General features: G+C 39.8%; 1 protein-coding gene across 2 annotated transcripts in view; it reads left to right on the top strand.

Moving 5' to 3' along the window:
• Positions 1-13,687, top strand: part of LOC138265651 (alpha-1,4-N-acetylglucosaminyltransferase-like) — a 494,212-nt gene that overhangs the window by 142,107 nt on the left and 338,418 nt on the right. For both annotated transcript variants that reach the window (XM_069213558.1, XM_069213559.1), the window contains one exon: positions 13,391-13,440. The gene's annotated coding sequence lies outside the window, so the exon portion shown is untranslated. The remainder of the gene's footprint in view (positions 1-13,390; positions 13,441-13,687) is intronic.

Genomic DNA, 13,687 nt, shown 5'->3' with positions numbered 1-13,687 from the left:
GGTTCCCAGGATGTATGCTAGTACTTGGAGCGCTATCGCCCACCGCATAGGGTGGCGGGCGATCATGTAATAATCTGTCCATGAATTCCTCATCATCTGAATCATCTTCTTCTTCCCAAGGTTATTCTCGTTAGATTTATTGGAGTCTTTATCTGTTTTACAGGAGGCTTTCTTTCCCTGTGTCTCTTCTTCCTGTGCTATCGCTGGGAACAATTTTAATCCGTCTACAATTCCCCGTCTCCACATTTTGTTCTTGTTATCCCACCTAGCCTCTGCATAAGATTTTTCTGCCCTTTTCAGTCTTCTCTGAAACCTTTTTTGTCTATGTTTAAGAGCCATCAAGTCCCAAATCTCTAAAGCCTCATATTAAGCTGGCCTCGGCGCTGCTTTTTGTGTACTTGACATCCACTTTAAGTTCTCCAGCACCTTCGGATTGAATGTCCCATGCTCTGGGAACGCTAAACATCCCTCCTTCTCTGTTAATTTGCACCACTGTTTCATCCATAAGCAAGGCGCAACACCCTTCTCTTCCATAACCATGTAAGCTGGAGTACCCTTGGGCGGTGTAAGCTCCCCATCAGTGGCCATAATATACGTGTCTACTTTTAGAGCGCTCTTAAATGCCTTGACAAAATTCATTTTGCGAATTCTCTTATTTGTATTTAATCAGGAAGTGACTTAGTTCCCAGGACACTCTTCACCCACCTTTCTCAACCTATTGCCTCTCACGGACGGCAGCCAACACGTGCGCGACTCCTCTCAACAACTGACCTATCTAAGTGCGGCACCACTGACGTCACACTCACACACTGCAGCTGACAAAGTGTTGCGGCTCGTCCGCCCCTCACTGAGTTCACACAAACTAATGCAAAATTGTTGCGAGCACCTTAAATGACAATACAAATCTGCTGGTTCACTACAGGAAGGGTAACACATTCGCTTCAGAACTTTACAGAGATTTCACTTGAAGCCTCAGCCGCTACTCTCTCCTTATCAGCTCCCGCATACGCAAGCAGAATTCGACCCGCAAACTCTACTCTCGACTTGTCAATGGCTCGTCCTAGTGTACTTTAGAACTTGCCAAATCTCCATCGAAGGTTTCACACATACGTTTCAACTCAAACTTGACTTGTCAACCACGCCCGATTGACTTATTAAACCGCACAGATTACAACATAAACTCAAGTGTCTCCTACACTTGTCAATATACTCCGGAGTCTTAGACCACGACGGGTCCGTACATAAACAACCAACCACGTGGATAATTTTGAGCACAAAGCGCCACACTCATATGAAATACGCTGACTTCCCTACTCTTATACTGCGAAGTACACCCACTCCTACTAAAACAATATTTACCTGGCCTAGATACACACAGATTTCACAATCATCTGCAAAAGGCATAGCTGAGCAAGCGCAAAACCCTATACCACACACATTATGACGGCGAGAACATTCCCAACTCACTTAGGCAGGCTCCGAGATCCCGGGAAAGTCATGGTGAATTTAGAAACCCATCATACCTCCAATTTGCATTGTCACAAAAAAAACAAATTAAACAATGATTCTCTGTCCTAGGGCCCCAAACGGCCAAAACCGTCAATCTGCTACCAGAACTGGTAACGCATCCTTTTATGTTAATTTATTACACATTAGGGCTCGTTTTAGGCCAATGAATCTTTTGACCCAGTTGAGAGACACCGTAGGACGAGATAGCTGATCAATATGTCAATCAATATATCAATAATGTCATCAATATTTATCATCACAATACATTTCACTTTGGTCAAAGACATTAATCAAATTGCCCTATTAGTTACAGTCTATGAGCAAAAGGGTTAATCTCAATACCAAGAAGCATAATAGCATAGTCACGATGTGGCAACTGTGATAAGATTTCATTAACGCGAGAATCACAAATATTAGAACATAACACGGCGTAAACATAGATCAAGATAGCTGAGTTCTGAACACACGTCAATTCAACATAGCATAATGTCAGTCGTTTGTCTGTTTGCGTCAGATTAAGTGAGCCCCTGTCCTAACCACTGATTAGCATTAGCATGTTGGGCTTCATGCAAAACAATTTAGAACACCAATTTGGAAAACATCTAACTATGGTCTCTAACAAAATGAGCAGTTGGTACCTAGAAAGGAAAAGCAAACAGACAAATGACAAATTACATTGTCATAATTACCCTCTAAGGATTAGGTCAGCACTCAGGATCAGTCTTCGACTTCAGGACATTAGTCAAAACACCATCAGTCTAAACTCAACTAAAGGGCATCCTCATAAGGATGAGAAGTGAAAATGGGCAGTCTATGGGTGAGGATGGTTTTAATAAGTCTCAAATCACCCAACAGAGTGACAGAGTTTCTGGATAAAATCAATAGCATTCCCTACCTAGTTCTAATGACTCTTCTGTGACATGGGTTTTTATCCCTTTTCTGTAGTACATTCCCCCAAAATTCTATTGGACATTTACTATACCCCACTATCTTTAATCTATCAAATTTAGCATTATGTAATCCCAATTGTCACCCCACATTTATTCATAACACTTTGATTGGTCTTCGTAATTGACGTCTTTGGAGGTGGCATGTCCGGTGTTACTTCACTCCTTGGCACATCTTTTCGGGTCAGCAGATCCATTGTCCATCGGTCTAAATGACCTTGTACATTACATTAATCTACATTTATTTCAATTTGTACACTTCTTCTTAAACCCAGGCACCAAATATGCGCTTGGGAACGGAATCAACATAGATACATTCATCTTCCAAGTTGAAGAAAAAGAAAATTTGCAGGGTCATGGCACTTTGCGAGTCGGCACACTGGACAAACAGAAAAATGCAGTTAATATGAGAGCCGGGCAGCTAGACCCACAGCTTACGCTAACTTAAGGCCTATAAGGATTTGCAATATAAATTCAGTAATGCAAATGTTAATATAAGCTTAATCGAGCATAACATTACATTTTATTCATTATTATTATTTGCGTATACATTGGTGGCCACTCGCTGTGGTCACAATTTAAGTGCACGTTTTAAACAAAACCACTATTATTATTGTTTTTCTATGTAGCATCGTTACACATTGATATAAGCATTTCATTTTAGTATATATTATTTAAACTACGCTCTCTCAACTCTAAGGCCCTCATTACAAGTTGTATGGCTAGGGTGCGGTGAGTACAACAACGCCATGATGAAGTATTTACGATGTGTGGTAACTGCTTTCTATTTTGAGTTTTCAATTTGGAAAAGTGAAAACATGCAGAATTGTATTTTAACCCAACCAATTCCACTATTTGCCGTTTTCTGGGGTACTTTTCCCCCGATGAAATTTGATCAGGTTTGGCCTTCCGTAATCTGGCAGGAAAAACTGCGAGGGTATGATAATATAACACATTACATAATTACAATCATTGTGCAAACTGTTGTTTGCTCAGGGATAGTAATTTAGCACTTAACTCGTAACGAGGGCCTTTTTGTGTACTTTCTGCTACACTGAATCCCCAACTGGTGAGAGTCATTTTTCAGATATTTGGGCCTGCATCCCTCCATGTGCTTGTTTGTGATCAGTTGTGCCCCTACATCACATAAAGAAGAAAGGGCAACTGGCTACTGATGTCAGATTTCTGTCAGGTTGCAGGTGAGAAGACTTAAGAGCAGCAGCAGAGGGAAGTACACTTTCATCACAGGTCAGTCTCAAATCATTGACTTTGCATCTTGTGACTAGGGATGAGACTGTTAGCGTGTCGGAGCTTAATAAGTAAACTTACAAGGAGACGCAAATAGGTTGATGAACCTTTTGACTCGCTTCGAGGTTTTCCCACCATATATCCCGTACATGCACAGATCAATAATCAGTAACATTAGTGATAAATAGGAGTCAGTAATTTCACACACCATGACCTTGCAGTCATGAATAACCACACCTTTATGTAAAAGTTATAATGTTTATTTCCCTATATTAATAATGCTAATTTTACATAACTTAACCTCAGAATCAAATGATAAACACACAGAAACAACACTGACTGTCCAAAGCAGTGAAAGAATCGCAATCTAATAAAAGCTTGTGTCACTACACATTCTAAAGTTACAGTACAAATTAATTGCAATAATAACTGCACAAATGATATTACATACATTTAGATTCAGCAACAAAATGACATCAACTGTTATGGCATATGGCAAACTTCATCTGTGAGAACCCTAACTGACATCCAATGAGAATAGCATGTTTGAACTTCTTGCAAAACAATTTAGTCAACCCAAATTTGGAAGAACATCGAACTATGGCTCTATCAAAGTAGCGGTTGGTGCCTAGTAACAAAAGCAAATAGACATAGCAATCAGTAACAGTGAGAGTATACCTTTCCTCAATTGGATCGGCAAGCTAAGTTAGTCTTCGTCATCAGGACATGAGTCTGGTCAGCAAGGCATCAGGATTCAGCATTAAAGTCAAGAATAAGCAAAGTCTCTTTAAGCAATAAAGTTAAGCACGTCTCTGCTCAAGATGATGAAGAAAATAATGGCCTTATGGCAAGATAGAAAATGGGCAAATGGTGTCCTCTTCTCAGTGCAGTCTGGCTAAGTTATATTTCCTTAAACTACTTCCCATGTCCTTATTGGTTGAAGAATCTCATTTTTGCAGTTAGTCTAATGAAACTAAAACCCTTAATCCAAAATTCTTCTAATACATGGTTCACATGTCAACGATTGGTTCCTCTTGTCCCGCTCTCGTCATCCGGATTGTCAGGTAACAATATTGTTGCAGTTTATACTCCAGTCAGTGCATTCATTGTCTTCTTGTGGGAAAGTCAGTCTTACACACAATACATTAAGCATTGTTTCACTAGCAAGTACATCATCTCCTAGCAAGCAGTTTCTCATGAGAAAGAACTTCAGCTACAAGCATTAGGTCTGCACAGTGGAAAATCACAAGTTAATTCTCTAAACATCCATTTTAAAAAACGCCTAAGAAATGCAGCTTAACCTGAGGCCGTGCAACTAGGCTAAGACCTCGCTAAGTTAAGACCTACAATTAATAAAGCTAATACATAATGCATGAACCTTAATAGGACATATTACTAAATTAATCAAGCATAAGCTCCTCATTTCATATTTATAAGCCATTAATAAATACACTTTGTGTACATTGGTGGCCACTCAGGTGGGCGCACCTTCAAATGCGTGCATTATTTTTCTCCAAGCTAATACATTTTCCACGCAAATCCAACACTCAAAATACATGAATATTCATTAAAAAATTCTGCATTAACCAGACCAGCCCCATGTAGAGGCACTTAAGACCCAAAGGATAGTCCTTGCTTGGTTCTTTGCTTTCTGATACTTCAAGTGTATATTTCTCATGACTGCATCAGGATTACAAGGACCAAACAAGCATCTGCAATGTAATGGGTCTGATGTTTGCTTGAATTAGAGCTGTTAACATTGTAAATTCCTAAGTGGACTTTTCTTGCCACTTACCAGCACCAGTTACTACAAAAGTGCAGATTATGAAGACCACTTTTTATTAAGTGTTGTAGTACTACTATAGTACTACACAGCTTACTACAAATAAATGCTGAACTCACATATTTGAAGGTGCAGTCATATGTGAGAATGTAGAAAAAGGTGACTGTAGAATACAATATTTGCCTAGGATCACACAATTTGAGACCCGTTTCCGGGTCAAGTACATTGCAGTTAGGTCAAGTAGATTATTCAAGCTACTCGGCCTGCAGGTCTAGTAACATTTTTATGATTTTTCGAGGCCTATAAAGAGAGTAGCCCTAAACATGGACATTCTGTAGAAGAGAAATAGAAGTTAAAGAGATCAATTGTTTTCCATGGTCGAGGGCAGTTTATCAGATCCAATAATATTATGGATGAGCTGTAGGGATATTTTGCATGAAATCCTTTTAGATCGGTGGAGTGGGATGATTTGCTTTTAGATATATTACCTGTGTTGCCATCATGATATCTGCATCAATACAGATAGACTCACAGCACCAACCTTACAGATTTGCAACACTGTCCATTGCAGCACAGTTAGATACACCATTCCCTTTAGCTTGAAGGTCTTCACTTTTATGAGCCATGATATGGTACATGGACCAATGTTAGCTTATCCTTTATAGAGACTTTCTTTCCCTAATGTTGTTTAGCTTTCATCAATGTGTTCCCTGAATGTCTTAATCCACTTAGATACCAATGAGACGAATAAGACATAGAAAGCACAACCTGACACAATACCTCTGGAACCAGTGTGTCTGCTTTGTTTATGTCCAACAGGAAGATTAGTATTTTAGCTATTTGTTTGGGAGATTCAGCTGAGGTTATAGTGTGACTCTGCAGGTGGTTCATATTCTCCATCTTGAAAAACTCTCTGAACAGATGCACAAGTAGTGGAGTGTGTCTGTTTTACGTCCCCTGGTAGCCATTGTTATCATTTATAGATAGTATATGCAGGTGCTACAGTACTGTGTTTTGATACTGCAAAAACTCTTGATTTCTGAGTGCAGAGCCATCCTCAAAGTGGATATTGGTAAATGTCTGCAAGGCCCATTGCATCCAGTGAAAGCTTAGGGCATGAGCATTAGGAATACTTCCTCTTGTAGCAAGTTCTAAGATAGCTATTGGTGAAACAGGTATTACATTTTTTTCTTTGAGCTATGGGCCTCTTTTTAGAATGTCAGTTTGTACTGCCGTGAATATGTTCTCTGTAGGGTTGACCCACTCCTCAGCAACTGAATATAAGTGAGATTGATCATATCTGGGTGTTGTTCCTTATGTGGTGTATAATACATATGTGTAGCCTGAAGTACTAGGGGCTACTCTGACTAGTTTCTACTTATTGTGCCTTATTTGCAAATATTTTGTTTCCAACACGCTAATATGTAGTCCTCACAAAATGATGACAGAGACAACAGACCAATTGGTCTATGAGAAAGAAAGCATTTCTTAATCATGAAGCATTTTACCTACTCTGTGTACGTTGTGAGAGATGCTCTTCCAAAGTTAAGAAACGCAGTATGGGCATATACATTTATAGTGTATTTGTAGGCAGCAGGCTGGCACATTAATGGAGACATTTTGATGCCAGCCCCTCGATCTCACTAGATAACTCATGTCCAAAGAAGATCACACTGAAGGCAATTTTTTATTTTTGAAAATGTATTTTTAATTACTTTTCTATTGTCACTTCATAATACATTCTGTCAGTTTATGACTAGGCATCAGGATAATTCAGTAGATGTTCTATTATTTTTAGAGAGAACAGTCCAGGACTGCGAATATACTGTTGGTGATAATCAGATGTATACATACTGGACACCACCTATTATAAAGACTTTCAGATATTGTGACAGAGGTGCAATATTTTGAGTGAAAAATCAGTTCTCTAAATATAAACTTGTTTTGTGTATTTTCCATGCTAAGGTTGTCATAATCCCAGTACTGTGGGCATTCTGCACTGTATGTGTACATGTATTTTAGTTTAAATGTATATATAGCCTAAACCTAAATGATGCAAACTGTTGGATTTAGCCATTAGGAACAGAAGGGTGTTCATTGACCAGTGACCGGGTATTATCACTCTCTAGTATTGTAATACCGTTAGGTTTGCTTTTATACCATGGCGGGGAAGAGCTTGTACCAAAGAAAAGAACCTCAGTTTTATCAGAGTTCAGTTAAAAAAATATCATTAATTCAACCTGAAACATCTTTCTATGCCAAAGCCACCTTTGTTTTTAAATGGGACTGGAGACCAGTTTTGCTAGGAGTAATATCATTGTAGTCATACTTGATTGGTATTGACGGAGAGAAGATCTCGCCAATAAAAATGCAGCATGTACTATTCAGTATGAAGTATCAAACATGCGAAGAAGAACCACGTTCAAATAATCACGCAGCGTTCTGTAGTGTCCGGGTAGTATGTAAAGAGCCGACTGAAGGGAAAGTGCTCTATTTAAGGCTTCACCTCGAGTGCTCTAAATGTTGGTGAGTACAATCTCCCTCTCCATGTTGGATGCCATTTGCCGCCGATCGCTGCGGCTGCCCAGCGCTAGCGGCTCATGGAGCAGGCTCCCTGGGGTGTGTCCGTCTCGGCTCCCAAACACCCAGCCCTTGCGGCGTTGCGGCCACTCAGCCAGCCTCGGTCCCGGAGCTCGAGTGCTCCGGATTTTCTACATCCAGAGCACTCGAGGTGACGCCTTAAATAGAGCACTTTCCGTTCAGTCGGCTCTTTACATACTACCCGGACACTACAGAACGCCGCGCGATTATGTGAACGCGGTTCTTCTTCGCATGTTTGATACTTCATACTGAATAGGATGCTCCGTACAATAATTTGAAAGGTTATTTGCCAATATTACTTATTCCAGATGCAATAAGAATCTCGAATTGTTTTGGAGGACTGAATTGATTTATTTTTAAACTTGCTTTAAGCTAAGCCCTGATGAAGTCTTTGAGATTGATTTCTCATAGGACGAAACACGTGTTAGCTGTTGTTGCTACATGAATAATTTGTCGGCTGTTATTGTTACATGAATACTGATTTCAAGGATGGCTTCTTATCGCTGTGATGAACTTTATTTTCCAAGAATAAATTAAAGACTGTTTCTTTCATGAGTCCCGGTCTTTCAGCGAAATTCATTGTGTTGCTATTGGCACTATACAATACATTGTGGCCCCAAAACAACTTTAATGAAACAAATTTTGATTCATGAGTGCCCTGACATCCGGTTTATTAATATTCAGCTCCCTCTTTTTCTCAAAGTACCAAGGCTCCCAAAGTGCACCAGGTATAAATTTCCCCATGCAGTGTGGTCAAGGAATGTCGAGCTTCCACCCCTCGATTCTATTACAAAAATCCAAGGTGTTGGGTCTACAAATGGGGCTAAACAACAGTAGAGAATGGGAAAAACGACACTAGTTTTTTACAGGTTTGAGGACTTCTTAGTGGCTTGGAAAGTTAAGACATGAGAGCAGCTCAGAGATACAAAGGCATCCCCGATCATCCTTAATCTTTTCCTATCTGCAAATTTATCATTTCATTCAAGCAACCGAAATATCAATAGATGCTTCCACTATCACTCAAGTGCTTTATGTAAGGAGTCAATTAGGGGTGGGAAATTGGTATTAAATATTGCTGCAGCAACTGTATGAAAAAATAGTTCCAAAAGTGCTGACTAAGATGGGGGCTTCAACAGGGTGTAAAATAGATCCACAAATTCGGAGACAGTACAGTATATTTTCTGATAAAGCAATAAGGGAAGCAAACTTTAAAAAGATCTCTTTTTTGCGAAATAATCAGTGCTTAATTTGTGCTTATTATTTCCGGTGCTGAGCACCAGCACTTATTTTTGAGGGACGGTCTTATTCTTCTGCCTCAAGTATTTGCTGTGAGCAAGAGACATGTGGGAAAGATGGAGGAAGAGAAAAACGGAAAAGCATCACAATGGGAGAAAGCAGAAAGCTGCAAGAGTGAGCTGAAGGGACAGGAGGGGCTTTAAATGAATTGGAGAGGCCTGAGATGACTTCAGGATTACGCCGCTTCTGTATTCTGTACTCGCACATTTAAATGCAGCAGGGCTTTGGGAGGGCTTTGGGCACCGGCGCATTTTTATTTACAAATTAAGCACTGAAATGGATGCTCTACTACACACCAGTTTGGATCAAGAAAGCATTTCCACCAGCCTTGGGGGAGTGCCCTAGATGTAAGCACAGCCAGGGCGACTGGTTACATGTATGTTTTAGGTGTCCCGACCTGGCAGAGGCAGCCTCAAACTACACGTCTTAGCTCCGGACCCTTTAGGAGCTCTTTTTTGGATCCCCAATTGCTCAGGTTTTCTATCCGGTCAAAGATGATCTTCTTTATTGCTTCAATAATAACTAAATCAATAATACTTCAATTATGAAACTCTGGGAACTTAAAATGAAATTAGTACAGTATGAAGAACAACTATATGCACTGCGAACAGGCACGATTCGGATGTTTAGAGCAACATGGGGGGACATTTGAGATTTGAGCCTTCAAAAAGTTTGAGGGAATAACGATGTCAGTTGTTGCATACCTATTTTACATATTTCCGAAAAGACTAGCCGAAACCTAGTAAAAATGTTCTATGCCCTGCTATTTTAGTGCACCAGTAATTATTCTGAAATATAATGATGACATATATATGATTTTTTTATTTTTTATTTTTCGGAGCCTATTATTGTATGTACCTGCAAATCTATCAAAGAGCATATTTAAAATAAAAGATAGTTTCCCATGTCACCTCTAAAGAATGTAACATCCCTGTCCATAAATAAGTTGCGATGGTGGGGTTGTGAATGTCATTTTTTATTTTTGCTCCTCATGTACATTGGTAAATAGGGAAATGTCTGGTAATATATTTTTCCTGGAAGAGTGAGTACGTTACAAGCCTCTGAGATTACAAAAAGAACATATTTAAACCCAAATGATAACCCTGTTTTTAGTAGGACATCTGTCTACTTGCTCACATGGGCAAGGTCAACAATCATTACCATGAATGATTTAGGGGGGACAATTTGTTTTACCTCGTAGCAGTTTATCACTCATTTTACACAATTAATCCTTGACTTGCCAAAATGGTATGGCAAATTCTGGTAATGCCTCTGTTTTGGCCCAACCTTTACACATCCAACCTTTTGATCCATTTTATTACCTCATCGCTGTCCTCTACAAATACTCCTTTCCATAGCTGAAAGACCCCTCTGTATCACTGCATTATTAACTTCAAACCCACTTCTTCCTCCCCATTATTTAACAGTAACCTCGAGAAACAGTCAGTTGCTATATTCTTAAATCCTTGTAAATACCCCATTCTGAAACTGAAATCTTCAATTCTAGGAGCCAACTGGCATTGCCTGGTGTGGTGCGTTTAGCTCCCTGCAAAGTAAACTCACAAATTAGCAGATTTAAGAAATCTAGAAACCTTTTGACCCATAACCAGCCTCCTTTGGCTTGGAAGGATCCTTGAATAATAATATCCAGCTATCCAGATTAATTGACATATTGAAAACATTAAGCCACTGGAGGCAATCAATCTGGTTTTAGGAGCAGGTGCAGCTTAAATACCGTTACTCACAGAGGTGTAGATGGTTTCCTCTCTTTACTTATAATAGGACCCCCTGTTTGCTCATCCTGCTAAACCTCTTGGTGGCTTTCAACACATCTGATCACTAAAGACAACTGGAGAATCTAGAATTACACAAGGGCATAGGTGGTGTAGTTTTGCTTATTTCTGACTACTCAGAGTCAGTTGATTAGGATAGGTAATCATACATCCAAAGATAACTAGTAAATTTCAGTGTTTCTCAGGGACCTATCCTTGCTCTGTTGCTATTCAATCTCTGAATTCGAAATTATGATGGAAGAAAAAAGATGTCCATTTATAAATATGCAGATGATATGCCGATCTAGCTGAATATATCATCAATTCATCATGTGATCCCACTGAGATCTTGCCTTTACAAAAATAGTTGTTTGCCAATCACCCCACTTCATTTAGGGTGGGTTGACTGTCATCTGGTTTAAATAGTCTCAAATGTCCCTAAAGTGCATGGAGATAACTTTCTGCACATCTCTGACATTTGTCTTTTGCTGTGCAGCCACAAACAGCCTGTTTCTGTATTTATTTCTGGAAAACCAAAGAGAATAGTAAGGAGGCCGCTGCAACATGGTGGGTAGCCCAGAATGCATATACCATACTGACAGGTGAACTTTCATTACAGAGCTCTCTGCCAGGGAGGATAGGGCCTCTAAATGTGATGGACAGTCCTCCACCAGATAAGTAAAGGGCACAGCCATTGTTGACCTATCAGGGTGTGGAGGGGCATTCACGTAGTCAAAGTGGCCTCAGTGGTTTGCCAACACTTATAACATAGGGAAGACTGCCCTACATAAATATGGCTCCATCTATTCCAGCATTTAAAGCGATGTTGTCTATAACGTTAGGACTGGCTAGAGCTATCATGGTTTGCTGTGTGCTACTTGGCATCTATGATCCCGGTGTATGAGTTGGTTCGTAATTAGGCTCTTTGTAGACCAATATTATGCTGTCTGAGGGTGCAAGTATCACTATTTTAGGCTGGTGCTGCTTTGTGTGAAGGGCATACTTGTCAACAATCTGTGTCCAAAACGAGGTAGTGCTTTTCATGTTTCTAAAACACTTAGGGTCTGATTTAGAGGTTGGCGGATGGGCTACTCCATTAAAAAATGTAACAGATATACAGTCCACCTTATTTCAATGGCCATACAATGTAATGCACTTATATTAAGATGGACAAGATATGTCATATTGTTTAAGAGTAACCTGTCCCCCAAACTCAAAATCAGACCCTAGATAGCAAAAGGACTAAATTGCTAGATTACATCACAGGAAAATACCATATAAGCTTTGTGACCATGATCAGATCACAGGAAAAAACTGGATGGCCTCTGACTAGAGTGGCATAGTGCAATAAAATTAAAACATTAGTGTTCTTTGAGTACAGTAGTCTTTATTATGCTCACTTCCTCTTTTTATTTATCACTTGTGCCTAAATAGAATATAAAAGTACTCCAATCATATTTAGTCCTCCTGCTTTGTATGTTTCATAGAAGGTTGGTTCCATTTTTTAAATAATCTTTTTGTCATTCAATTACACACAACTGGTCTTTACAAAGGCAATTTGCGGAAAAAAAGCCTCTAGGTTTCTGTTTGTTCTACAAGGGGAATCATATTTTGATCCTTTCTGATAGAGAAAGGCATTGAAAGTAATTGGTTAGCTTTGGCACCATTCTGATTTCATCATTCCCCAATCTGTCCAGTGTATTTGGGTTCTGCTTCATGAGTAGCAATAGATTTTACTGTGTTGGAGTTAAAATGTGCACCCGCTGTAAGCAAGTCAGGTAGACTGGTCAGGTAGATTGCAGGCTGAGACAGTCTGTTCAATTTTCTACAGTGTCACAAAGCTGTGATCCATACCAGTGCTTGAGGTCCATGTGAACCTGGTCATTCAGTAGGGCACAACTATGAGTGACATGCTGCTTGTCAAGGTCTCCTGAGTGCACATCTCTTCTCCTCCTCAGTGGGATTGATAAATGGGGACATTTCTGGTGCAGTTGCATGTGCATCATGGCATCCTTCATGCCCTTGTATATCACTGGGTGCCAACACCAGGTGGAAGTGAGAGTTGACCTGTGAACTATGCTGATATCAGATAGTGGAAGATGCACTTTGGGGGCTTGCCAGGGAGCGAGGAGAGTAACATTGTTAATGACTATTTGTTTTATATGTGTTTCAGATTCAAGCTGGACGCCAGTGCAAATTTTTAAGCAACTGACATTCTCTTTCTATTATTGCAGGGTCCTCAAGATACAATAGATGGTTTTTCCTACTTGGCACTAAAAACCTGGTAAGTTCATTTCATAGTGTTGATACTCAATTGATGCAGTAGAAGATGACTAACACTACTATGTCAGTTGTAGCTTCATTGCTCACTATTGTACACTGCAGCTTGCCATCTTTTTTCCACAACTTCCAGTTCACATACACCTTTCGCTTTCACATTGAGCAGGGGACTTTTCAGAAAAGTGTATTCTCTAGGAAGATAGCAGCAATAATTCAGCTGGCTTGCAGTCTAGCTTCTTTTCATTCCTATG

Source organism: Pleurodeles waltl, chromosome 11 (assembly GCF_031143425.1).
Source record: "Pleurodeles waltl isolate 20211129_DDA chromosome 11, aPleWal1.hap1.20221129, whole genome shotgun sequence".
In the NCBI taxonomy this organism is placed as follows: domain Eukaryota; kingdom Metazoa; phylum Chordata; class Amphibia; order Caudata; family Salamandridae; genus Pleurodeles; species Pleurodeles waltl.
Note: the sequence above shows the minus strand (reverse complement) of the source record. Positions and strands in the feature narration are given on the sequence as shown.